Source organism: Dama dama, chromosome 22 (assembly GCF_033118175.1).
Source record: "Dama dama isolate Ldn47 chromosome 22, ASM3311817v1, whole genome shotgun sequence".
In the NCBI taxonomy this organism is placed as follows: domain Eukaryota; kingdom Metazoa; phylum Chordata; class Mammalia; order Artiodactyla; family Cervidae; genus Dama; species Dama dama.
Genome location: NC_083702.1, coordinates 62,375,973 through 62,401,901, shown reverse-complemented (window position 1 = coordinate 62,401,901; position 25,929 = coordinate 62,375,973).

Sequence of the window (25,929 nt, the reverse complement as noted above, 5' to 3'; positions counted from 1 at the left end):
AAACATGAAAAGCCTGAAAAGGTGTGAAAAATATGAAGAGCTTCAAAAGGTGTGAAAAATATGAGGAACATGAAGCGGTGTTCAAAAACATGAAAAGCCTGAGAAGGTGTGAAAAATATGAAGAGCTTCAAAAGGTGTCAAAAAAGAGATGAGCATGAAACGGTCTGAAAAATAGGAGGAGCATGAAACGGTGTTCAGAAACATGAAGAGGCTGAAATTGTGTCAAAAAAATGAAGAGTTTCAAAAGGTGTGAAATACATGAGGAGCATGAAACGGTCTGAAAAATAGGAGCATGAAGCGGTGTTCAAAAACCTGAAGAGCCTGAAAAGGTGTGAAAAATATGAAGAGCTTCAAAAGGTGTCAAAAATATGAGGAGCATGAAACCGTCTGAAAAATAGGAGGAGCATGAAAGGGTGTTCAAAAATATGAAGAGCTTGAAAAGGTGTGAAAAATATGAAGAGCTTCAAAACGTATCAAAAATATGAGAAGCATTAAACGGTCTGAACAATAGGAGGAGTAAGAAGCGGTGTTGAAAAACATAAAGAGCATGAAAACGTATGAAGAATATGAAGAGCTTCAAAAGGTGTGAAAAATATAAAGAGCTTCAAAAGGTGTCCAAAATGAGATGACCATGAAACGGTCTGAAAAAAAGGAGCAGCAGGAAGTGGTTTGAAAAACATGAAGAGCCTGAAAAGGTGTGAAATATATGACAGCTTCAAAAGGTGTGAAATACATGAGAAGCATGAAACGGTCTGAAAAATAGGAGGAACATAAAACGGTGTTCAAAAACATGAAGGGCCTGAAAAGGTGTGAAATATATGAAGATCCTCAAAACGTGTCAAAAATATGAGGAGCATGAAACGGTCTGAAAAATAGGAGGAGCATGATACGGTATTCAAAACATGAAGAGCTTGAAAAGGTGTGAAAAATATGAGGAGCTTCAAAAGGTGTGAAATACATGAGGAACATGCAACGGTCTGAAAAATAGGAGGAGCATGAAACGGTATTCAAAACATGAAGAGCTTGAAAAGGTGTGAAAAATATGAAGAGCTTCAAAAGGTGTGAAAAATCTGAGGAGCTTGACAAGTTGTCAAAAATATGAGGAGCATGAAACGGTCTGAAAAATAGGAGGAACATTAACTGGTGTTGAAAAACATGAAGAGCCTGAAAAGGTGTGAAAAATATGAAGAGCTTCAACAGGTGTCAAAAATATGAGGAGCATGAAACGTTCTGAAAAAAAGGAGGAGCATGAAACGGTATTCAAAACATGAAGAGCTTGAAAAGGTGTGAAAAATATGAAGAGCTTCAAAACCTGTCAAAAGTATGAGGAGCATGAAATGGTCTGAAAAGTAGGAGGAGCATGAAGCAGTGTTGAAAAACATGAAGAGCCTGAAAAGTTGTGAAATATATGAAGAGCTTCAAAAGGTGTCAAAAATATCAGGAGATAGAAACGGTGTTCAAAAACGTGAAGAGCCTGAAAAGATGTGAAAAATACGAAGAGATTCAAAAGATGTCAAAAATAGGAGGAGCCTGAAACGGTGTTGAAAAACATGAAGAGCATGAAAAGGTGTGAAAAATATGAAGAGCTTCAAAGGTGTCAAAAATATGAGGATCATGAAACGGTCTGAAATATAGGAGACGCATGAAGCGGTGTTGAAAAGCATGAAGAGCCTGAAAAGGTGTGAAAAATATGAAGAGCTTCAAAAGTTGTCAAAAATATGAGGAGTATGAAAAGGTCAGAAAAATAGGAGGAGCATGAAGCGGTGTTGAAAAACATGAAAGCCTGAAAAGGTGTGAAAAATATGAAGAGCTTCAAAAAGTGTGAAAATTATGAAGAGCTTCAAAAGTGTGAAAAATATGAGGAGCATGAAACGGTCTGAAAAATAGGAGGAGCATGAAGTCGTGTTGAAAAACATGAAGAGCCAGAAAAGGTGTGAAATATATGAAGAGCTTCAAAAGTTGTCAAAAATATGAGGAGCATGAAACGGTCTGAAAAATAGGAGGAGCATGAAACAGTGTTCAAAAACATGAAGAGCCTGAAAAGGTGTGAAAAATATGAAGAGCTTCAAAAGGTTTAAAATATATGAAGAGCTTCAAAAGCTGTGAAATAGATGAGGAGCATGAAACGGTCTGAAAAATAGGAGGAGCATGAAGCGGTGTTCCAAAACATGAAGAGCCTGAAAAGGTGTGAAATATATGAAGAGATTCAAAAGTTGTCAAAATTATGAGGAGCATGAAACTCTCTGAAAAACAGGAAGAGCATGAAACCGTGTTCAAAATCATGAAGAGCTTGAAAAGGTGTGAAAAATATGAAGAGCTTCAAAAGGTGTGAAATACATGAGGAGCATGAAACGGTCTGAAAAATAGGAGGAGCATGAAGTGGTGTTGAAAAACATGAAGAGCCTGAAAAGGTGTGAAAAATATGAAGAGCTTCAAAACGTGTGAAAAATATGAGGAGCATGAAGCAGTCTGTAAAATAGGAGGAGCAAGAAGCGGTGTTGAGAAACATGGAGAGCCGGAAAAGGTGTCAAAAATATGAAGAGCTTCAAAAGGTGTGAAATACATGAGGAGCGTGAAACGGTCTGAAAAATAGAAGGAGCATGAAGCAGTGTTGAGAAACATGGAGAGCCTAAAAAGGTGTGAAAAATATGAAGAGCTTCAAAAGGTGTGAAATACATGAGGAGCATGAAACGGTCTGAAAAATAGGAGGAGCATAAAACGGTGTTCAAAAATCTGAAGAGAATGAAAAGGTGTGAAAAATATGAAGAGCTTCAAAAGTTGTCAAAAAGATGAGGAGGATTAAACGGTCTGAAAAATAGGAGGAGCATGAAGCAGTGTTGAAAAACATGAAGAGCCTGAAAAGGTGTGCAGTACATGAAGAGCTTCAAAAGTTGTCAAAAATATGAGGAGCATAAAAATGTATGAAAAATAGGAGGAGCATGAAGCTTTTTTGAAAAATATGAAGAGCCTGAAAAGGTGTGAAAAATATGAAGAGCTTCAAAATGGTGTCAAAAATATGAGGAGCATGAACTGGACTGAAAAATAGGAGGAGAATGAAACGGTGTTCAAAAACATGAAGAGCCTGAAAAGGTGTGAAAAATATGAAGAGCTCAAAAGGTGTGAAATACATGAGGAGAATGAAACGGTCTGAAAAATAGGAGGAGCATGAAGCGGTGTTGAAAAACATGAACTGCCTGAAAAGCTGTGAAAAATATGAAGAGCTTCAAAAGGTGTGAAAAATATGAAGAGCTTCAACAGGTGTCAAAAATATGAGGAGCATGAAACGTTCTGAAAAAAAGGAGGAGCATGAAACGGTATTCAAAACATGAAGAGCTTGAAAAGGTGTGAAAAATATGAAGAGCTTCAAAACCTGTCAAAAGTATGAGGAGCATGAAATGGTCAGAAATGTAGGAGGAGCATGAAGCAGTGTTGAAAAACATGAAGAGCCTGAAAAGTTGTGAAATATATGAAGAGCTTCAAAAGGTGTCAAAAATATCAGATGAGAGAGACACGGTGTTCAAAAACGTGAAGAGCCTGAAAAGATGTGAAAAATACGAAGAGATTCAAAAGATGTCAAAAATAGGAGGAGCCTGAAACGGTGTTGAAAAACATGAAGAGCATGAAAAACTGTGAAAAATATGAAGAGCTTCAAAAGGTGTCAAAAATATGAGGAGTATGAAAAGGTCAGAAAAATAGGAGGAGCATGAAGCGGTGTTGAAAAACATGAAAAGCCTGAAAAGGTGTGAAAAATATGAAGAGCTTCAAAAGGTGTGAAAATTATGAAGAGCTTCAAGGGGTGAAAAATATGAGGAGCATGAAACGGTCTGAAAAATAGGAGAAGCATCAAGCGGTGTTGAAAAACATGAACAGCCTGAAAAGATGTGAAAAATATGAAGAGCTTCAAAAGTTGTGAAAAATATGAGGTGCATAAAACGGTCTGAAAAATAGGAGGAGCATGATGCTTTGTTGAAAAACATGAAGAGCCTGAAAAGGTGGGAAATATATGAAGAGCTTCAAAAGGTGTCAAAAATATGAGGAGCATGAAACGGTCTGAAAAATAGGAGGAGCCTGAAGCGGTGTTGAAAAACATGAAGAGCCAGAAAAGGTGTGAAATATATGAAGAGCTTCAAAAGTTGTCAAAAATATGAGGAGCATGAAACGATCTGAAAAATAGGAGGAGCATGAAACAGTGTTCAAAAACATGAAGAGCCTGAAAATGTGTGAAAAATATGAAGAGCTTCAAAATGTTTAAAAAATATGAAGAGCTTCAAATGCTGTGAAATAGATGAGGAGCATGAAACGGTCTGAAAAATAGGAGGAGCATGAAGCGGTGTTCCAAAACATGAAGAGCCTGAAAAGGTGTGAAATATATGAAGAGATTCAAAAGTTGTCAAAAATATGAGGAGCATGAAACGCTAAGAAAAATAGGAGGATCATGAAGCGGTGTTGAAAAACATGAAAAGCCTGAAAAGGTGTGAAAAATATGAAGTGTTTCAAACGGCGTCAAAAATATGAGGAGCATGAAACTCTCTGAAAAACAGGAAGAGCATGAAACCGTGTTCAAAAACATGAAGAGCTTGAAAAGGTGTGAAAAATATGAAGAGCTTCAAAAGGTGTGAAATACATGAGGAGCGTGAAACGGTCTGAAAAATAGCAGGAGCATGAAGCGGTGTTGAGAAACATGGAGAGCCTGAAAAGGTGTGAAAAATATGAAGAGCTTCAAAAGGTGTGAAATACATGAGGAGCATGAAGCGGTCTGTAAAATAGGAGGAGCAGGTTGCGGTGTTGAAAAACATGAAGAGCTTGAAATGGTGTCAAAAATATGAAGAGCTTCAAAAGGTGTCAAACTATGAGGAGCATGAAACGGTCAGAAAAATAGGAGGAGCATGAAGCGGTGTTGAAAAACATGAAGAGCATGAAAAGGTGTGAAAAATATGAAGAGCTTCAAAAGGTGTCAACAATATGAGGAGCATGAAACGCTCTAAAATATAGGAGGAGCATGAAGCTGTGTTGAAAAACATGAAGAGCCTGTAAAGGAGTGAAATAAATGAAGAGCTTCAAAAGGTGTCAAAAATATGAGGAGCAAGAAACTGTCTGAAAAAAATGAGGAGCATGAAGCGGTGTTGAAAAACATGAAGAGCATCAAAAGGTGTCAAAATTATGAAGAGCTTCGAATAGTGTCAAAAATATTATGAGCATGAAACGGTCTGAAAAATAGGAGGAGCATGAAGCGGTGTTGAAAAACATGAAGAGCCTGAAAAGATGTGAAATATATGAAGAGCTTCAAAACGTGTAAAAAATACGAGGAGCATGAAACGGTGTGAAACATAGGAGGAGCATGAAGCGGTGTTGAAATCATGAAGAGCTTGAAAAGGTGTGAAAAATATGAAGAGCTTCAAAAGGAGTCAAAAATATGAGGAGCAAGAAACGGTCTGAAAAATAGGAGGAGCATGAAGCAGTGTTCAAAAACATGAAGTGCTTGAAAAAGTGTGAAATATATGAAGAGCTTCAAAAGGTGTCAAAAATAGGAGGAGAATGAAACTGTCTGAAAAAAAGGAGGAGCATGAAGCGGTGTTGAAAAAGATGAAGAGCCTGAAAAGATGTGAAAAATATGAAGAGCTTCAAAAGGTGTCAAAAATATGAGGAGCGTGAAACGGACTGAAAAATAGGAGGAGCATGAAACGGTCTGAAAATAGGAGGAGCATGACACGGTGTTGAAAAACATGAAGAGCATGAAAAGGTGTCAAAAATATGAGGAGCATGAAATGGTCTGAAAAATAGGAGGAGCAGGAAGCGGTGTTGAAAAACATGAAGAGAGTGTAAAGGAGTGAAATAAATAAAGAGCTTCAAAAGGTGTCAAAAATATGAGGAGCAAGAAACTGTCTGAAATATAGGAGGAGCATGAAGCGGTGTTGAAAAACATGAAGAGCCTGAAAAGGTGTGAAATATACGAAGAGCTTCAAAAGGTGTCAAAAATATGAGGAGCAAGAAACGGTCTGAAAAATATGAGGAGCATGAAGTGGTGTTGAAAAACATGAAGAGCATCAAAAGGTGTCAAAAATATGCAGAGCTTCCAATGGTGTTAAAAATATTATGAGCATGAAACGGTCTGAAAAATAGGAGGAGCATGAAGCGGTGTTGAAAAACATGAAGAGCTTGTAAGGTGTCAAAAATATGAAGAGCTTCAAAAGGTGTCAAAATTATGAGGAGCATGAAATGTTCTGAAAAATAGGAGGAGCAGGAAGCCGTGTTGAAAAACATGAAGAGTGTGAAAAGATGTGAAAAATATGAAGAGCTTCAAAATGTGTCAAAAATATTAGGAGCAGGAAACGGTCTGAAAAATAGGAGAAGCATGAAACGGTGTTCAAAAAGATGAAGAGCCTGGAAAGGTGTGAAAAATATAAAGAGCTTCAAAAGGTGTGTAATATATGAGGAGCATGAAACGGTCTGAAAAATAGGAGGAGCATGAAGCGGTGTTGAAAAACATGAAGAGCCTGTAAAGGAGTGAAATAAATGACGAGCTTCAAAAGGTGTCAAAAATATGAGGAGCAAGAAACGGTCTGATATATAGGAGGAGCATGAAGCGGTGTTGAAAAACATGAAGAGCCTGAAAACGTGTGAAAAATATGAAGAGCTTCAAAAGGTGTCAAAAATATGAGGAACATGAAACGGTCTGAAAAATAGGAGGAGCATGAAGCAGTGTTCAAAAACATGAAGAGCCTGAAAAGGTGTGAAAAATATGAAGAGTTTCAAAAGGTTTGAAAAACAAGAGGAGCAAGAAACGGTCTGAAAAATAGGAGGAGCATGAAATGCTGTTGAAAAACATGAAGAGCCTGAAAAGGTGTGAAAAAAATGAAGATATTCAAAAGGTGTCAAAAATATGAGGAGCATGAAATGGTCTGAAAAATAGGAGGAGCATGAAATGCTGTTGAAAAACATGAAGAGCCTGAAAAGGTATGAAAAATATGAAGAGCTTCAAAAGGTGTGAAATATATGAAGAGCATGAAACGGTCTGAAAAATAGGAGGAGCATGAAGCTGTGTTCAAAAACATGAGAACTAGAAAAGGTGTGAAAAATATGAAGAGCTTCAAAAGGTGTCAAAAATATGAGGCGCATGAAATGGTCTGAAATATAGGAGGAGCATGAAGCGCTGTTGGAAAACATGAAGAGCCTGAAAAGGTGTGAAAAATATGAAGAGCTTCAAAAGGTGTCAAAACTATGAGGAGCATGAAACGGTCTGAAAAATAGGAGGAGCTTGAAGCGGTTTTGAAAAATATGAAGAGCATGAAAAGTAGTGAAAAATATGAAGAGCTTCAAAAAGTGTCAAATATATGAGGAGCATTAAACGGTCTGAAAAATAGGAGGAGCATGAAGCGGTGTTGAAAAACAAGAAGAGCATGAAAAGGTGTGAAAAATATGAAGAGCTTCAAAAGTTTTGAAAAACATGAGGATCACGAAACGATCTGAAAAATAGGAGGAGCATGAAGCGGTGTTGAAAAACATGAAGAGCTTGAAAAGGTGTCAAAAATATGAAGAGCTTCAAAAGGGGTCAAAATTATGAGGAGCATGAAATGGTCTGAAAAATAGGATGAGCAGGAAGCCGTGTTGAAAAACATGAAGAGCCTGAAAAGGTGTGAAAAATATGAAGAGCTTCAAAAGGTGTCAAAAATATGACGTGCATGAAATGGTCTGAAAAATAGGAGGAGCATAAAGCGCTGTTGAAAAACATGAAGAGCCTGAAAAGGTGTGAAAAATATGAAGAGCCTCAAAAGGTGTCAAAACGATGAGGAGCATGAAACGGTCTGAAAAATAGGAGGAGCTTGAAGCGGTTTTGAAAAACATGAAGAGCATGAAAAGTAGTGAAAAATATGAAGAGCTTCAAAAGGTGTCAAATATATGAGGAGCATGAAACGGTCTGAAAAATAGGAGGAGCATGAAGCGGTGTTGAAAAACATGAAGAGCCTGAAAAGATGTGAAATATATGAAGAGCTTCAAAACTTCTCAAATATGAGGAGCATGAAACGGTCTGAAAAATAGGAGGAGCATGAAGCGTTGTTGAAAAACATGAAGAGTCTGAAAAGGTGTGAAAATTATGAAGAGCTTCAAAAGGTGTGAAAAATATGAGGAGCATGAAACGGTCTAAAAAATAAGAGGAGCATGAAGCAGTGTTGAAAAACATGAAGAGCCTGAAAAGGGGTAAAAAACATGAAGAGCTTCAAAAGGTGTCAAAAATATGAGGAACATGAAACGGTCTGAAAAATAGGAGGAGCATGAAGTGGGGTTGAAAATCATGAAGAGTCTGTAAAGGTGTGTAAAATGTGAAGAGCTTCAAAAGGAGTGAAATACATGATGAGCATGAAACCGTCTGAATTATAGAAGGAGCATGAAGCGGTGTTCATAAACATGAAGAGCATGAAAAGGTGTGAAAAATATGAAGAGCTTCAAAAGCTGTCAAATATGAGATGAGCATGAAACGGTCTGTAAAATAGGAGGAGCAGGAAGTGGTGTTGAAAAACATGAAGAGCCTGAAAAAGTGTAAAATATATGAAGAGCTTCAAAATTTGTGAAAAATATTAGGAGCTTCAAAAGAGGTCAAAAATATGAGGAGCATGAAACGGTCTGAAAAAAAGGAGGAGCATGAAACGGATTTGAAAAACACGAAGGGCCTGAAAAGGTGTGAAAAATATGAAGAGCTTCAAAAGGTGTGAAAAATAGGAGGAGCTTGAAGCGGTGTTCATAAACATGAAAAGCCTGAAAAGGTGTGAAAAATATGAAGAGCTTCAAAAGGTGTGAAAAATATGAGGAACATGAAGCGGTGTTCAAAAACATGAAAAGCCTGAGAAGGTGTGAAAAATATGAAGAGCTTCAAAAGGTGTCAAAAAAGAGATGAGCATGAAACGGTCTGAAAAATAGGAGGAGCATGAAACGGTGTTCAGAAACATGAAGAGGCTGAAATTGTGTCAAAAAAATGAAGAGTTTCAAAAGGTGTGAAATACATGAGGAGCATGAAACGGTCTGAAAAATAGGAGCATGAAGCGGTGTTCAAAAACCTGAAGAGCCTGAAAAGGTGTGAAAAATATGAAGAGCTTCAAAAGGTGTCAAAAATATGAGGAGCATGAAACCGTCTGAAAAATAGGAGGAGCATGAAAGGGTGTTCAAAAATATGAAGAGCTTGAAAAGGTGTGAAAAATATGAAGAGCTTCAAAACGTATCAAAAATATGAGAAGCATTAAACGGTCTGAACAATAGGAGGAGTAAGAAGCGGTGTTGAAAAACATAAAGAGCATGAAAACGTATGAAGAATATGAAGAGCTTCAAAAGGTGTGAAAAATATAAAGAGCTTCAAAAGGTGTCCAAAATGAGATGACCATGAAACGGTCTGAAAAAAAGGAGGAGCAGGAAGTGGTTTGAAAAACATGAAGAGCCTGAAAAGGTGTGAAATATATGACAGCTTCAAAAGGTGTGAAATACATGAGAAGCATGAAACGGTCTGAAAAATAGGAGGAACATAAAACGGTGTTCAAAAACATGAAGGGCCTGAAAAGGTGTGAAATATATGAAGATCCTCAAAACGTGTCAAAAATATGAGGAGCATGAAACGGTCTGAAAAATAGGAGGAGCATGATACGGTATTCAAAACATGAAGAGCTTGAAAAGGTGTGAAAAATATGAGGAGCTTCAAAAGGTGTGAAATACATGAGGAACATGCAACGGTCTGAAAAATAGGAGGAGCATGAAACGGTATTCAAAACATGAAGAGCTTGAAAAGGTGTGAAAAATATGAAGAGCTTCAAAAGGTGTGAAAAATCTGAGGAGCTTGACAAGTTGTCAAAAATATGAGGAGCATGAAACGGTCTGAAAAATAGGAGGAACATTAACTGGTGTTGAAAAACATGAAGAGCCTGAAAAGGTGTGAAAAATATGAAGAGCTTCAACAGGTGTCAAAAATATGAGGAGCATGAAACGTTCTGAAAAAAAGGAGGAGCATGAAACGGTATTCAAAACATGAAGAGCTTGAAAAGGTGTGAAAAATATGAAGAGCTTCAAAACCTGTCAAAAGTATGAGGAGCATGAAATGGTCTGAAAAGTAGGAGGAGCATGAAGCAGTGTTGAAAAACATGAAGAGCCTGAAAAGTTGTGAAATATATGAAGAGCTTCAAAAGGTGTCAAAAATATCAGGAGATAGAAACGGTGTTCAAAAACGTGAAGAGCCTGAAAAGATGTGAAAAATACGAAGAGATTCAAAAGATGTCAAAAATAGGAGGAGCCTGAAACGGTGTTGAAAAACATGAAGAGCATGAAAAGGTGTGAAAAATATGAAGAGCTTCAAAAGGTGTCAAAAATATGAGGATCATGAAACGGTCTGAAATATAGGAGACGCATGAAGCGGTGTTGAAAAGCATGAAGAGCCTGAAAAGGTGTGAAAAATATGAAGAGCTTCAAAAGTTGTCAAAAATATGAGGAGTATGAAAAGGTCAGAAAAATAGGAGGAGCATGAAGCGGTGTTGAAAAACATGAAAGCCTGAAAAGGTGTGAAAAATATGAAGAGCTTCAAAAAGTGTGAAAATTATGAAGAGCTTCAAAAGTGTGAAAAATATGAGGAGCATGAAACGGTCTGAAAAATAGGAGGAGCATGAAGTCGTGTTGAAAAACATGAAGAGCCAGAAAAGGTGTGAAATATATGAAGAGCTTCAAAAGTTGTCAAAAATATGAGGAGCATGAAACGGTCTGAAAAATAGGAGGAGCATGAAACAGTGTTCAAAAACATGAAGAGCCTGAAAAGGTGTGAAAAATATGAAGAGCTTCAAAAGGTTTAAAATATATGAAGAGCTTCAAAAGCTGTGAAATAGATGAGGAGCATGAAACGGTCTGAAAAATAGGAGGAGCATGAAGCGGTGTTCCAAAACATGAAGAGCCTGAAAAGGTGTGAAATATATGAAGAGATTCAAAAGTTGTCAAAATTATGAGGAGCATGAAACTCTCTGAAAAACAGGAAGAGCATGAAACCGTGTTCAAAATCATGAAGAGCTTGAAAAGGTGTGAAAAATATGAAGAGCTTCAAAAGGTGTGAAATACATGAGGAGCATGAAACGGTCTGAAAAATAGGAGGAGCATGAAGTGGTGTTGAAAAACATGAAGAGCCTGAAAAGGTGTGAAAAATATGAAGAGCTTCAAAACGTGTGAAAAATATGAGGAGCATGAAGCAGTCTGTAAAATAGGAGGAGCAAGAAGCGGTGTTGAGAAACATGGAGAGCCGGAAAAGGTGTCAAAAATATGAAGAGCTTCAAAAGGTGTGAAATACATGAGGAGCGTGAAACGGTCTGAAAAATAGAAGGAGCATGAAGCAGTGTTGAGAAACATGGAGAGCCTAAAAAGGTGTGAAAAATATGAAGAGCTTCAAAAGGTGTGAAATACATGAGGAGCATGAAACGGTCTGAAAAATAGGAGGAGCATAAAACGGTGTTCAAAAATCTGAAGAGAATGAAAAGGTGTGAAAAATATGAAGAGCTTCAAAAGTTGTCAAAAAGATGAGGAGGATTAAACGGTCTGAAAAATAGGAGGAGCATGAAGCAGTGTTGAAAAACATGAAGAGCCTGAAAAGGTGTGCAGTACATGAAGAGCTTCAAAAGTTGTCAAAAATATGAGGAGCATAAAAATGTATGAAAAATAGGAGGAGCATGAAGCTTTTTTGAAAAATATGAAGAGCCTGAAAAGGTGTGAAAAATATGAAGAGCTTCAAAATGGTGTCAAAAATATGAGGAGCATGAACTGGACTGAAAAATAGGAGGAGAATGAAACGGTGTTCAAAAACATGAAGAGCCTGAAAAGGTGTGAAAAATATGAAGAGCTCAAAAGGTGTGAAATACATGAGGAGAATGAAACGGTCTGAAAAATAGGAGGAGCATGAAGCGGTGTTGAAAAACATGAACTGCCTGAAAAGCTGTGAAAAATATGAAGAGCTTCAAAAGGTGTGAAAAATATGAAGAGCTTCAACAGGTGTCAAAAATATGAGGAGCATGAAACGTTCTGAAAAAAAGGAGGAGCATGAAACGGTATTCAAAACATGAAGAGCTTGAAAAGGTGTGAAAAATATGAAGAGCTTCAAAACCTGTCAAAAGTATGAGGAGCATGAAATGGTCAGAAATGTAGGAGGAGCATGAAGCAGTGTTGAAAAACATGAAGAGCCTGAAAAGTTGTGAAATATATGAAGAGCTTCAAAAGGTGTCAAAAATATCAGATGAGAGAGACACGGTGTTCAAAAACGTGAAGAGCCTGAAAAGATGTGAAAAATACGAAGAGATTCAAAAGATGTCAAAAATAGGAGGAGCCTGAAACGGTGTTGAAAAACATGAAGAGCATGAAAAACTGTGAAAAATATGAAGAGCTTCAAAAGGTGTCAAAAATATGAGGAGTATGAAAAGGTCAGAAAAATAGGAGGAGCATGAAGCGGTGTTGAAAAACATGAAAAGCCTGAAAAGGTGTGAAAAATATGAAGAGCTTCAAAAGGTGTGAAAATTATGAAGAGCTTCAAGGGGTGAAAAATATGAGGAGCATGAAACGGTCTGAAAAATAGGAGAAGCATCAAGCGGTGTTGAAAAACATGAACAGCCTGAAAAGATGTGAAAAATATGAAGAGCTTCAAAAGTTGTGAAAAATATGAGGTGCATAAAACGGTCTGAAAAATAGGAGGAGCATGATGCTTTGTTGAAAAACATGAAGAGCCTGAAAAGGTGGGAAATATATGAAGAGCTTCAAAAGGTGTCAAAAATATGAGGAGCATGAAACGGTCTGAAAAATAGGAGGAGCCTGAAGCGGTGTTGAAAAACATGAAGAGCCAGAAAAGGTGTGAAATATATGAAGAGCTTCAAAAGTTGTCAAAAATATGAGGAGCATGAAACGATCTGAAAAATAGGAGGAGCATGAAACAGTGTTCAAAAACATGAAGAGCCTGAAAATGTGTGAAAAATATGAAGAGCTTCAAAATGTTTAAAAAATATGAAGAGCTTCAAATGCTGTGAAATAGATGAGGAGCATGAAACGGTCTGAAAAATAGGAGGAGCATGAAGCGGTGTTCCAAAACATGAAGAGCCTGAAAAGGTGTGAAATATATGAAGAGATTCAAAAGTTGTCAAAAATATGAGGAGCATGAAACGCTAAGAAAAATAGGAGGATCATGAAGCGGTGTTGAAAAACATGAAAAGCCTGAAAAGGTGTGAAAAATATGAAGTGTTTCAAACGGCGTCAAAAATATGAGGAGCATGAAACTCTCTGAAAAACAGGAAGAGCATGAAACCGTGTTCAAAAACATGAAGAGCTTGAAAAGGTGTGAAAAATATGAAGAGCTTCAAAAGGTGTGAAATACATGAGGAGCGTGAAACGGTCTGAAAAAGAGCAGGAGCATGAAGCGGTGTTGAGAAACATGGAGAGCCTGAAAAGGTGTGAAAAATATGAAGAGCTTCAAAAGGTGTGAAATACATGAGGAGCATGAAGCGGTCTGTAAAATAGGAGGAGCATGAAGCGGTGTTGAGAAACATGGAGAGCCTGAAAAGGTGTGAAAAATATGAAGAGCTTCAAAAGGTGTGAAATACATGAGGAGCGTGAAACGGTCTGAAAAATAGCAGGAGCATGAAGCGGTGTTGAGAAACATGGAGAGCCTGAAAAGGTGTGAAAAATATGAAGAGCTTCAAAAGGTGTGAAATACATGAGGAGCATGAAACGGTCTGAAAAATAGGAGGAGCATGAAACGGTGTTCAAAAACCTGAAGAGAATGAAAAGGTGTGAAAAATATGAAGAGCTTCAAAAGTTGTCAAAAAGATGAGGAGGATTAAACGGTCTGAAAAATAGGAAGAGCATGAAGCGGTGTTGAAAAACATGAAGAGCCTGAAAAGGTGTGAAGTACATGAAGAGCTTGAAAAGTTGTCAAAAATATGAGGAGCATGAAAATGTATGAAAAATGGGAGGAGCATGAACCGGTGTTGAAAAACATGAAGAGCCTGAAAAGGTGTGAAAAATATGAAGAGCTTCAAAGGTGTCAAAAATATGAGGAGCATGAAACGGTGTTCAAAAACATGGAAAGCAAGAAAATGTGTGAAAAATATGAAGAGCTTCAAAAGGTGTCAAAAATATGAGGAGCATGAAACGGTCTGAAAAATAGGAGGAAAATGAAGCGGTGTTGAAAAACATGAAGAGCTTGAAAAGGTGTGAAAAATATGAAGAGTTGGAAAATGTGTCAAAAATATGAAGAGCAGGAAACGGTCTGAAAAATAGGAGGAGCATGAAGTGGTGTTGAAAAACATGAAGAGCCTGAAAAGCTGTGAAAAATATGAAGAGCATCACAACCTGTCAAAATATGAGGAGCATAAAACGGTGTTCAAAAACATGAAACGCCTGAAAAGGTGTGCAATATATGAACAGCTTCAAAAGGTGTCAAAAATAGGAGGAGCATGAAGCGGTGTAGAAAAACATGAAGACCCTAAAAAGCTTTGAAAAATATGAAGACCTTCAAATCGTGTCAAAAATATGAGGAGCATGAAACCGTCTGAAAATTGGAGGAGCATGAAGCAGTGTTGAAAAACATGAAGACCCTGAAAAGGTGTGAAAAATATGAAGAGCTTCAAATCGTGTCAAAATTATGAGGAGCATGAAACGGTCTGAAAATTGGAGGAACATGAAGCGGTGTTGAAAAACATGAAGAGCCTGAAAAGGTGTGAAAAATATGAAGAGCTTGAAAAGGTGTCAAAAATATGAGGAGCATGAAACGGTTTGAAAAATAGGAGGAGAATGAAACGGTGTTCAAAAACATGAAGAGCCTGAAAAGGTGTGAAAAATATGAAGAGCTTCAAAAGGTGTCAAAAATAGGAGGAGCATGAAACGGTCTGAAAAATAGGAGCAGCATGAAGCGGTGTAAAAAACATGAAGAGCCTGAAAACGTGTGAAAGATATGAAGACCTTCAAAAGGTGTCAAAAATATGAGGAGCATGAAACGGTCTGAAAAATAGGAGCAGCATGAAGCGGTGTAATAAACATGAAGAGCCTGAAAAGGTGTGAAAAATATGAAGAGCTTCAAAAGGTGTGAAAAAAATGAAGAGCTTCAAAACGTGTCAAAAATATGAGGAGCATGAAACGGTCTGATAAGTAGGAGGAGCAAGAAGGGGTGTTGAAAAACATGAAGAGCCTGAAAACGTTTGAGAAATATGAAGAGCTTCAAAAGGTGTGAAAAATATGAAGAGCTTCAAAAGTTGTTAAAAATGAGATGAGCATGACACAGTTTGAAAAATAGGAGGAGCATGAAACCGTGTTCAAAAACATGAAGAGCCTAAAAAGGTTGAAAAATATGAAGAGCTTCAAAAGGTGTGAAATACATGAGGAGCATGAAACGGTCTGAAAAATAGGAGGAGCATGAAGCTGTGTTCAAAAACATGAGAGCTTGAAAAGGTGTGAAAAAAATGAAGAGCTTTAAAAGGTGTGAAAAATACGAGGAGCATAAAACGGTCTGAAAAATAGTAGGAGCATGAGGCGGCGTTGAAAACCATGAAGAGCCTGAAAACGTGTGAAAAATATGAAGAGCTTTCAAAGGTGTCAAAAATGAGATGCGCAGGAAACGGTCTGAAAAATAGGAGGAGCATGAAGCGGTGTTCAAAAACATGAAGAGCCTGAAAAGGTGTGAAAAATATGAAGAGCTTCAAAATGTTTCAAAAATATGAGGAGCATGAAACGGTCTGAAAAGTAGGAGGAGCAAGAAGTGGTCGTCAAAAACATGAAGAGCCTGAAAAGGTGTGAAAAATATGAAGAGCTTCAAAAGGTGTCAAAAATATGAGGAGCATGAAACGGTCTGAAAAATAGGAGGAGCATGTAGTGGTGTTCAAAAACATGAAGAGCCTTAAAAGGTGTGAAAAATATGAAGAGCTTTAAAGGTGTGAAAATTATGAGGAGCATGAAACCGTCTGAAAAATATGAGGAGCATGACACGGTGTTGAAAAACATGAAGAGCCTTAAAATGTGAGAAAAATATGAAGAGATTTAAAGGTGTGAAAAATATGAGGAGCATGAAACCGTCAGAAAAATAGGAGGAGCATGACACGGTGTTGAAAAATATGAAGAGCATGAAAAGGTGTGAAAAATAGGAAGAGATTCAAAAGCTGTCAAAAATATGAGGAGCCTGAAACGTTCTGAAAAATAGCAGAAGCATGAAGTGGTGTTGAAAAAGACGAAGAGCCTGAAAAGGTGTGAAAAATATGAAGAGCTTCAAAAGGAGTCAAAAATATGAGGAGCATGAAAAGGTCTGAAAAATAGGAGGAGCATGAAGCGGTGTTCAAAAACATGAAGAGCCTGAAAAGTTGTGAAAAATTTGAAGAGCTTCAAAAGGTGTGAAATACATGAGGAGCATGAAACGGTCTGAAAAAAAGTAGGAGCATGAAGCGGTGTTCAAAAACTTGAAGAGTCTGAAAAGATGTGAAATATATGAAGAGCTTCAAAAGGTGTCTAAAATATGAGGAGCATGAAACGGTCTGAAATATAGGAGGAGCAAGAAGCGGTGTTCAAAAACATGAAGAGCCTGAAAAGGTGTGAAAAATATGAAGAGCTTCAAAAGGTGTGTAATATATGAGGAGCATGAAACGGTCTAAAAAATAGGAGGAGGTGAAGCGGTGTTGAAAAACGTGAAGAGCCTGTAAAGGAGTGTAATAAATGAAGAGCTTCAAAAGGTGTGAGAAATATGAAGAGCTTCAACAGGTGTCAAAAATGAGATGAACATGAAATGGTCTGAAAAACAGGAGGAGCATGAAGCGGTGTTCAAAACCTTTAAGACTCTGAAAAGGTGTGAAATATATGAAGAGCTTCAAAAGCTGTCAAAAATATGAGGAGCATGAAACGGTCTGAAAAATTGGAGGAGCATGAAGTGGTGTAAAAAAACATGAAGAGCCTGAAAAGGTGTGAAAAAAATGAAGAGCCTCAAAACGTGTCAAAAATATGAAGAGCATGCAACGGTCTGAAAAATAGGAGAAACATGATGCAGTGTTCAAAAACATGAAGAGCCTGAAAAGGTGTGAAAAATATGAAGAGCTTCAAAAGGTGTGAAAGACATGAGGAGCATAAAACGATCTGAAAAATGGGAGGCGCATGAAACCGTGTTCAAAAACATTAAGAGCCTGAAAAGGTGTGAAAAATATGAAGAGATGCAAGAGGTGTGAAATACATGAGGAGCATGAAACGGTCTGAAAAATAGGAGGAGCATAAAGTGGTGTTCAAAAACATGAAGAGCCTGAAAAAGTGTGAAAAATATTAAGAGCTTCAAATGGTGTGAAAAATAAGACGAGCATGAAGCGGTGTGGAAAAACATGAAGAGCCCCAAAACGTGTGAAAAATATGAAGAGCTTCAAAAGGTGTGAAAAATATGAAGAGCTTCAAAAGGTGTCAAAAATGAAATAAGCATGAAACGGTCTGAAAAATAGGAGGACCATGAATAGGTGTTCAAAAACATGAAGAGCCTGAACATGTGTGAAACATATGAAGAGCTTCCAAAGGTGTCAAAAATGAAATGAGCATGAAACGGCCTGAAAAATAGGAGGAGCATGAAGCGGTGTTTAAAAACATGAAGAGTCTGAAATGATGTGAAAAATATGAAGAGCTTCAAAAGATGTCAAAAGTATGAGGAGCATGAAACGGTCTGAAAAATAGGAGAATGAAACGGTGTTCAAAAATATGAAGAGCCTGAAAAGGTGTGAAAAATTTAAAGAGCTTCACAAGGTGTCAAATACATGAGGTGCATGAAACGGTCTGAAAAATAGGAGGAGCATGAAGCGATGTTCAAAAACATGAAGAGCCTGAAAAGGTGTGGAAAATTTGAAGAGCTTCAAAAGGTGTGAAATATTTGAGGAGCATGAAACGGTCTGAAAAATAGGAGGAGCATGAAGCGGTGTTCAAAAACATGAAGAGTCTAAAAAGGTGTGATATATATGAAGAGCTTCAAAAAGTGTCAAAAATATGAGGAGCATGAAAAGGTCTGAAAAATAGGAGGAGCATGAAGCGGTGTTGAAAAATATGAAGAGCCTCAAAAGGTGTGAAAAATATGAAGAGATTCAAAAGGTGTTAAAAATATGAAGAGCTTCAGAAAGTGTCAAGAATGTGATGAGCATGAAATGGTCTGAAAAGAAGGAGGAGCATGAAATGGTGTTGAAAAACATGAAGAGCCTAAAAAGGTGTAAAATATATGAAGAGATTCAAAAGGTGTCAAAAATATAAGGAGCATGAAACGGTTTGGGAAATAGGACGAGCATGAAGTGGTGTTGAAATACATGAAGAGCCTGAAAAGATGTGAAATATATGAAGAGCTTCAAAATGTGTCAACAATATGAGGAGCATGAACCGGTCTGAGAAATAGGAGGAGCATGAAGTGGTGCTGAAAAACATGAAGAACCTAAAAAAGTGTGAAATATATGAAGAGCTTCAAAAGGTGTGAAAAATATTAGGACCTTCAAAAGCTGTCAAAAATGAGATGAGCATGAAGCGATCTGAAAAATAGGAGGAGCATGAGGTACCTTTGAAAAACATGAAGAGCCTGAAAAACTGTGAAATATATGAAGAGCTTCAAAAGGTGTGAAAAATATGAATAGCTTCAAAAGGTGACAAAATATGAGGAGAATGAAACGGTCTGAAAAATAGGAGGAGCAGGAAGCGGGGTTTAAAAACATAAAGACCCTGAAAAGGTGTGAAAAATATGAAGAGCTTGAAAATGTGTCAAAAATATGAGTAACCTGAAACGGTCTGAAAAATAAGAGGAGCTTGAAATGGTGTTCAAAAACATGAAGAGCCTGAAAAGGTGTGAAAAATATGAAGAGCTTCAAAAGGTGTGAAATACAATAGGAGCATGAAACGGTCTGAAAAGTAGGAGGAGCATGAAGCAGTGTTGAAAAACATGAAGAGCCTGAAAAGGTGTGACAAATATGAAGAGCTTCAAAATGTGTGAAATACATGAGGAGTATGAAACCGTCTGAAAAATAGGAGCAGCATGAAGCGCTGTTCAAAAACATGAAGAGACTGAAAAGGTGTGAAAAATATGAAGAGCTTCAAATGGTGGAAATACATGAGGAGTTTGAAACGGTCTGAAAATTGTAGGAGCATGAAGCGTTGTTCAAAAACATGAAGAGCCTGATGTGTGAAAAATATGAAGAGCTTCAAAAGGTGTGAAAAATAGGAGGAGCATGAAGCGTTGTTGAAAAACATGAAGAGCCTGAAAACGTGTGAAATATATGAAGAGCTTCAAAAGGTGTGAAAAATAGGAGGAGCATGAAACGGTGCTCAAAAACATGAAGAGCCTGAAAAGGTGTGAAAAATATGAAGAACTGCAAAAATTATGAAAAATATGAGGAACATGAAACGGTCTTAAAAATAGGAGGAGCATGAAGTGGTGTTGAAAAACATGAAGAGCCTGAAATGGTGTGAAATATATGAGGAACTTCAAAAGGTGTCAAAAATAAGAAGAGCATGAAACAGTCTGCAAAATAGAAGAGCATGAAGTGGTGTTGAAAAACATGAAGAGCCTGAAAAGGTGTGATAAATATGAATAGCTACAAAAGGTGTCAAAAATATGAGGAGCATGAAACGGTCTGAAAAATAGGAGGAGCCTGACGCGGTGTTCAAAAACATGAAGAACCTGAAAAGGTGTGAAAAATATGAAGAGCTTCAAAAGGTGTGAAAGACATGAGGAGCATAAAACGATCTGTAAAATGGGAGGCGCATGAAACCGTGTTCAAAAACATGAAGAGCCTGAAAAGGTGTGAAAAATATGAAGAGATGCAAGAGGTGTGAAATACATGAGGAGCATGAAACGGTCTGAAAAATAGGAGGAGAATGAAGTGGTGTTCAAAAACATGAAGAGCCTGAAAAAGTGTGAAAAATATTAAGAGCTTCAAATGGTGTGAAAAATAAGACGAGCATGAAGCGGTGTGGAAAAACATGAAGAGCCCCAAAACGTGTGAAAAATATGAAGAGCTTCAAAAGGTGTGAAAAATATGAAGAGCTTCAAAAGGTGTCAAAAATGAAATAAGCATGAAACGGTCTGAAAAATAGGAGGACCATGAATAGGTGTTCAAAAACATGAAGAGCCTGAACATGTGTGAAACATATGAAGAGCTTCCAAAGGTGTCAAAAATGAAATGAGCATGAAACGGCCTGAAAAATAGGAGGAGCATTAAGCGGTGTTTAAAAACATGAAGAGCCTGAAATGATGTGAAAAATATGAAGAGCTTCAAAAGATGTCAAAAGTATGAGGAGCATGAAACGGTCTGAAAAATAGGAGGAGAATGAAACGGTGTTCAAAAATATGAAGAGCCTGAAAAGATGTGAAAAATTTAAAGAGCTTCACAAGGTGTCAAATACATGAGGTGCATGAAACGGTATGAAAAATAGGAGGAGCAAGAAGCGGTGTTCAAAAACATCAAGAGTCTGAAAAGGTGTGAAATATATGAAGAGCTTCAAAAGGTGTCAAAATTATGAGCAGCATGAAACAGTCTGAAAAATAGGAGGAGCATGAAGCGATGTTCAAAAACATGAAGAGCCTGAAAAGGTGTGGAAAATTTGAAGAGCTTCAAAAGGTGTGAAATATATGAGGAGCATGAAACGGTCTGAAAAATAGGAGGAGCATGAAGCGGTGTTCAAAAACATGAAGAGTCTAAAAAGGTGTGATATATATGAAGAGCTTCAAAAAGTGTCAAAAATATGAGGAGCATGAAAAGGTCTGAAAAATAGGAGGAGCATGAAGCGGTGTTGAAAAATATGAAGAGCCTCAAAAGGTGTGAAAAATATGAAGAGATTCAAAAGGTGTTAAAAATATGAAGAGCTTCAGAAAGTGCCAAAAATATGATGAGCATGAAATGGTCTGAAAAGAAGGAGGAGCATGAAATGGTGTTGAAAAACATGAAGAGCCTAAAAAGGTGTAAAATATATGAAGAGATTCAAAAGGTGTCAAAAATATAAGGAGCATGAAACGGTTTGGGAAATAGGACGAGCATGAAGTGGTGTTGAAATACATGAAGAGCCTGAAAAGATGTGAAATATATGAAGAGCTTCAAAATGTGTCAACAATATGAGGAGCATGAACCGGTCTGAGAAATAGGAGGAGCATGAAGTGGTGCTGAAAAACATGAAGAACCTAAAAAAGTGTGAAATATATGAAGAGCTTCAAAAGGTGTGAAAAATATTAGGACCTTCAAAAGCTGTCAAAAATGAGATGAGCATGAAGCGATCTGAAACATAGGAGGAGCATGAGGTACCTTTGAAAAACATGAAGAGCCTGAAAAACTGTGAAATATATGAAGAGCTTCAAAAGGTGTGAAAAATATGAATAGCTTCAAAAGGTGACAAAATATGAGGAGAATGAAACGGTCTGAAAAATAGGAGGAGCAGGAAGCGGGGTTTAAAAACAAAAAGAGCCTGAAAAGGTGTGAAAAATATGAAGAGCTTGAAAATGTGTCAAAAATATGAGTAACCTGAAACGGTCTGAAAAATAAGAGGAGCTTGAAATGGTGTTCAAAAACATGAAGAGCCTGAAAAGGTGTGAAAAATATGAAGAGCTTCAAAAGGTGTGAAAGACATGAGGAGCATAAAACGATCTGAAAAATGGGAGGCGCATGAAACCGTGTTCAAAAACATTAAGAGCCTGAAAAGGTGTGAAAAATATGAAGAGATGCAAGAGGTGTGAAATACATGAGGAGCATGAAACGGTCTGAAAAATAGGAGGAGCATAAAGTGGTGTTCAAAAACATGAAGAGCCTGAAAAAGTGTGAAAAATATTAAGAGCTTCAAATGGTGTGAAAAATAAGACGAGCATGAAGCGGTGTGGAAAAACATGAAGAGCCCCAAAACGTGTGAAAAATATGAAGAGCTTCAAAAGGTGTGAAAAATATGAAGAGCTTCAAAAGGTGTCAAAAATGAAATAAGCATGAAACGGTCTGAAAAATAGGAGGACCATGAATAGTTGTTCAAAAACATGAAGAGCCTGAACATGTGTGAAACATATGAAGAGCTTCCAAAGGTGTCAAAAATGAAATGAGCATGAAACGGCCTGAAAAATAGGAGGAGCATGAAGCGGTGTTTAAAAACATGAAGAGTCTGAAATGATGTGAAAAATATGAAGAGCTTCAAAAGATGTCAAAAGTATGAGGAGCATGAAACGGTCTGAAAAATAGGAGAATGAAACGGTGTTCAAAAATATGAAGAGCCTGAAAAGGTGTGAAAAATTTAAAGAGCTTCACAAGGTGTCAAATACATGAGGTGCATGAAACGGTCTGAAAAATAGGAGGAGCATGAAGCGATGTTCAAAAACATGAAGAGCCTGAAAAGGTGTGGAAAATTTGAAGAGCTTCAAAAGGTGTGAAATATTTGAGGAGCATGAAACGGTCTGAAAAATAGGAGGAGCATGAAGCGGTGTTCAAAAACATGAAGAGTCTAAAAAGGTGTGATATATATGAAGAGCTTCAAAAAGTGTCAAAAATATGAGGAGCATGAAAAGGTCTGAAAAATAGGAGGAGCATGAAGCGGTGTTGAAAAATATGAAGAGCCTCAAAAGGTGTGAAAAATATGAAGAGATTCAAAAGGTGTTAAAAATATGAAGAGCTTCAGAAAGTGTCAAGAATGTGATGAGCATGAAATGGTCTGAAAAGAAGGAGGAGCATGAAATGGTGTTGAAAAACATGAAGAGCCTAAAAAGGTGTAAAATATATGAAGAGATTCAAAAGGTGTCAAAAATATAAGGAGCATGAAACGGTTTGGGAAATAGGACGAGCATGAAGTGGTGTTGAAATACATGAAGAGCCTGAAAAGATGTGAAATATATGAAGAGCTTCAAAATGTGTCAACAATATGAGGAGCATGAACCGGTCTGAGAAATAGGAGGAGCATGAAGTGGTGCTGAAAAACATGAAGAACCTAAAAAAGTGTGAAATATATGAAGAGCTTCAAAAGGTGTGAAAAATATTAGGACCTTCAAAAGCTGTCAAAAATGAGATGAGCATGAAGCGATCTGAAAAATAGGAGGAGCATGAGGTACCTTTGAAAAACATGAAGAGCCTGAAAAACTGTGAAATATATGAAGAGCTTCAAAAGGTGTGAAAAATATGAATAGCTTCAAAAGGTGACAAAATATGAGGAGAATGAAACGGTCTGAAAAATAGGAGGAGCAGGAAGCGGGGTTTAAAAACATAAAGACCCTGAAAAGGTGTGAAAAATATGAAGAGCTTGAAAATGTGTCAAAAATATGAGTAACCTGAAACGGTCTGAAAAATAAGAGGAGCTTGAAATGGTGTTCAAAAACATGAAGAGCCTGAAAAGGTGTGAAAAATATGAAGAGCTTCAAAAGGTGTGAAATACAATAGGAGCATGAAACGGTCTGAAAAGTAGGAGGAGCATGAAGCAGTGTTGAAAAACATGAAGAGCCTGAAAAGGTGTGACAAATATGAAGAGCTTCAAAATGTGTGAAATACATGAGGAGTATGAAACCGTCTGAAAAATAGGAGCAGCATGAAGCGCTGTTCAAAAACATGAAGAGACTGAAAAGGTGTGAAAAATATGAAGAGCTTCAAATGGTGGAAATACATGAGGAGTTTGAAACGGTCTGAAAATTGTAGGAGCATGAAGCGTTGTTCAAAAACATGAAGAGCCTGATGTGTGAAAAATATGAAGAGCTTCAAAAGGTGTGAAAAATAGGAGGAGCATGAAGCGTTGTTGAAAAACATGAAGAGCCTGAAAACGTGTGAAATATATGAAGAGCTTCAAAAGGTGTGAAAAATAGGAGGAGCATGAAACGGTGCTCAAAAACATGAAGAGCCTGAAAAGGTGTGAAAAATATGAAGAACTGCAAAAATTATGAAAAATATGAGGAACATGAAACGGTCTTAAAAATAGGAGGAGCATGAAGTGGTGTTGAAAAACATGAAGAGCCTGAAATGGTGTGAAATATATGAGGAACTTCAAAAGGTGTCAAAAATAAGAAGAGCATGAAACAGTCTGCAAAATAGAAGAGCATGAAGTGGTGTTGAAAAACATGAAGAGCCTGAAAAGGTGTGATAAATATGAATAGCTACAAAAGGTGTCAAAAATATGAGGAGCATGAAACGGTCTGAAAAATAGGAGGAGCCTGACGCGGTGTTCAAAAACATGAAGAACCTGAAAAGGTGTGAAAAATATGAAGAGCTTCAAAAGGTGTGAAAGACATGAGGAGCATAAAACGATCTGTAAAATGGGAGGCGCATGAAACCGTGTTCAAAAACATGAAGAGCCTGAAAAGGTGTGAAAAATATGAAGAGATGCAAGAGGTGTGAAATACATGAGGAGCATGAAACGGTCTGAAAAATAGGAGGAGAATGAAGTGGTGTTCAAAAACATGAAGAGCCTGAAAAAGTGTGAAAAATATTAAGAGCTTCAAATGGTGTGAAAAATAAGACGAGCATGAAGCGGTGTGGAAAAACATGAAGAGCCCCAAAACGTGTGAAAAATATGAAGAGCTTCAAAAGGTGTGAAAAATATGAAGAGCTTCAAAAGGTGTCAAAAATGAAATAAGCATGAAACGGTCTGAAAAATAGGAGGACCATGAATAGGTGTTCAAAAACATGAAGAGCCTGAACATGTGTGAAACATATGAAGAGCTTCCAAAGGTGTCAAAAATGAAATGAGCATGAAACGGCCTGAAAAATAGGAGGAGCATGAAGCGGTGTTTAAAAACATGAAGAGCCTGAAATGATGTGAAAAATATGAAGAGCTTCAAAAGATGTCAAAAGTATGAGGAGCATGAAACGGTCTGAAAAATAGGAGGAGAATGAAACGGTGTTCAAAAATATGAAGAGCCTGAAAAGATGTGAAAAATTTAAAGAGCTTCACAAGGTGTCAAATACATGAGGTGCATGAAACGGTATGAAAAATAGGAGGAGCAAGAAGCGGTGTTCAAAAACATCAAGAGTCTGAAAAGGTGTGAAATATATGAAGAGCTTCAAAAGGTGTCAAAATTATGAGCAGCATGAAACAGTCTGAAAAATAGGAGGAGCATGAAGCGATGTTCAAAAACATGAAGAGCCTGAAAAGGTGTGGAAAATTTGAAGAGCTTCAAAAGGTGTGAAATATATGAGGAGCATGAAACGGTCTGAAAAATAGGAGGAGCATGAAGCGGTGTTCAAAAACATGAAGAGTCTAAAAAGGTGTGATATATATGAAGAGCTTCAAAAAGTGTCAAAAATATGAGGAGCATGAAAAGGTCTGAAAAATAGGAGGAGCATGAAGCGGTGTTGAAAAATATGAAGAGCCTCAAAAGGTGTGAAAAATATGAAGAGATTCAAAAGGTGTTAAAAATATGAAGAGCTTCAGAAAGTGCCAAAAATATGATGAGCATGAAATGGTCTGAAAAGAAGGAGGAGCATGAAATGGTGTTGAAAAACATGAAGAGCCTAAAAAGGTGTAAAATATATGAAGAGATTCAAAAGGTGTCAAAAATATAAGGAGCATGAAACGGTTTGGGAAATAGGACGAGCATGAAGTGGTGTTGAAATACATGAAGAGCCTGAAAAGATGTGAAATATATGAAGAGCTTCAAAATGTGTCAACAATATGAGGAGCATGAACCGGTCTGAGAAATAGGAGGAGCATGAAGTGGTGCTGAAAAACATGAAGAACCTAAAAAAGTGTGAAATATATGAAGAGCTTCAAAAGGTGTGAAAAATATTAGGACCTTCAAAAGCTGTCAAAAATGAGATGAGCATGAAGCGATCTGAAACATAGGAGGAGCATGAGGTACCTTTGAAAAACATGAAGAGCCTGAAAAACTGTGAAATATATGAAGAGCTTCAAAAGGTGTGAAAAATATGAATAGCTTCAAAAGGTGACAAAATATGAGGAGAATGAAACGGTCTGAAAAATAGGAGGAGCAGGAAGCGGGGTTTAAAAACA